Raw genomic sequence first — 2,260 nt, 5'->3', positions numbered from 1 at the left:
TTCAGTTTTATTAAGTCTGACTAGCTATAAAAAGTCTATCATGCCCATACTTTATTCATTAACATAGCAGTAAGCCTGTCAATGTCTGTTACAATCACAGATCCTTCTAAGGAAACTGATTCAAACATGGACTTTAGTTCTGTGTTGATTAAAATAGGAATCAAGCCGGGCAGTGGTGGCGCACGCCTTTAATCCCAGCACTTGGGAGGCAGAGGCAGGTGGATTTCTGAGTTCGAGGCCAGCCTGGTCTACAGAGTGAGTTCCAGGACAGCCAGGGCTACACAGAAACTCTGTCTTGAAAAACCAAAAAACCAAAACCAAAAGCAAAAACAAAAACAAAACAAAAAAAAAACCCAAACAAACAAAAATAAAATAGGAATCAAAGCACACTAATTGATATACCTTTATCTATATCCTAGAGAAATATAAAGCTTCCCAGCTCATACCTAACTTACCTTACTGAATGTGGTGGCCATACCCAAGTGTTCATATCAGATGGGCATAACCTGACTCACATCCTTTTCTTGGAAAATTATAAACAGGTGAACGCAGGGTCAACAGGTGACTCATGGCCAGATTGCTGTTGCAAACAAAGCAGGCTCACTCTGCTGAATCCCATTTGTGATCACTGGAGAGCCAGAGGGATTAGGTTGCTTCTGAAGCCATTTCTATTGAGCCCTGAATTCCTGTGCACATACTGTGATTGCAAATTGCTAGTATTGAAGGAAACCTGCTGGCATTTTGTTAGAGAGTCCAAAACAGCAGCTACTATTTCCCCCTCACAAATAATAAAACAGTAAAATAAAACCATGAAGTAAATTCAGACCACCTTTAACTTACTGTGATTTCACATATAGTTTCCTGTATCAAAGATGACATTTAGAGGAGGTATTACTTAGAAGTTATGCTTTGAATTTGGGATTTTGGTCTTGTTCTGATGTAGAACAGCCATTCTTTTTACTTTCAACACAGCATTTAGTAATCACAGGTGGAAGCCCAAACCTTACTATAAAACATGATTTATGTTAGATACCTTTGCCCTCCTTTAGTATTACACAGTTGCTTTGAATGCATTCAAGGCAGGCCATATTAAATTATAAGCTTCAGTAGGTGAGGCATATGAGTATTTTTAATGAGTTAATTAAGGATGTAACACCTAAAAAATGAAGGAGCACCTATATGAAGATGCTTGTTTGTCCAAAGCTTTTGTTTTATTTAAATGTACTTTATTTTTAGACAACCCACATGACATGTTTAAAAAAAAAAAACATGCTTCTACTCCAAATAAATCACGGTCAAAATGAAAGCTCAAGATGTCATCAGTCCCATTTGTCCTAAGTCCTGTTCTCTATGGATGGTAAGCAGCAGCCAATTATGGTGACAGGCGATAGATCCAATTTGTTAACATTTTTCTATCTCTAAGCCATCCTTAAAGAAAATTATGAATGGAGTCACACCATCTTCACTGTAGTCCAGGAGAGCAACCATACCATCTGGATTCATGTTTTCGCCAGTAAAAAAACAAAACAAAACAACAACAACAACAAAAAAACCGTAGTAAGTTCTTGAGATAAACAAGGATGTGCTTAGTTTGCTCTGCAGCTCCAGTCATAAAAGGCTTTACTTTCTGGTTTCTATTCTTCAAGTCTGCCCTTGAGTGATTTCATGGAGCCTTTGATGTGCTTTTTGTAGGTCTCTTTTGTAAAGCTGGCTTCTTGTACGTGATGGTTCATGGCAATGTTAACACTGGTGACTACTATGCTTTCTGTACCTTCTCCCTCCGGACCTTCAGTGGAAGCATTTCCACCAACAAGCGCGTCATGGATGAACAGCCTCTGTTCTACTGACCATCTTGCCCTCCACCTCCAGGCACAGCCCATCTGTGATCTCCTGGATCTTATAGATGTCGAAGAACAGCTCATCATGGCGGATGAGGTCCTGGTATATGATCATGGTGATGCCTGGGGAGGAGCAGCGTTAGCATAACAACCCAACCCGGAGCAGTGCTGGGGGTGGGGGGTGGGGTGGGGGGGGGAGACGGGGGAGGGAAAGGGGGAAAAGACTCAAAGCTTTTTTTTTTTCTAAAGCACAAATAATAATCAGTAGAAGAGGCTCCATTTGCTTGGTCAGTGGTATGTTCTTCAAAACCAAAGTGTTGTCCCAGTCTTAAAGGCTAACTGGCATAGAAAGGACTCACCTCCTATCCCAGGGATATCTGCTGAGTGTGCTGGAATAGTTTCTCTGTGCATGAATCCACCCA

The 2,260-nt window shown here is 40.7% G+C and overlaps 1 pseudogene; it reads right to left on the bottom strand.

Annotated features, from left to right (window-relative positions):
* Positions 1-1,255: 1,255 nt before the first annotated feature.
* On the bottom strand, positions 1,256-1,953 carry LOC117704229 (translationally-controlled tumor protein-like; annotated as a pseudogene).
* Positions 1,954-2,260: the final 307 nt, after the last annotated feature.

Source organism: Arvicanthis niloticus, chromosome 2 (assembly GCF_011762505.2).
Source record: "Arvicanthis niloticus isolate mArvNil1 chromosome 2, mArvNil1.pat.X, whole genome shotgun sequence".
In the NCBI taxonomy this organism is placed as follows: Eukaryota; Metazoa; Chordata; class Mammalia; order Rodentia; family Muridae; genus Arvicanthis; species Arvicanthis niloticus.
The sequence above is the reverse complement of the archived record's forward strand: the minus strand, read 5'-3'. Positions and strand labels throughout refer to the sequence as shown.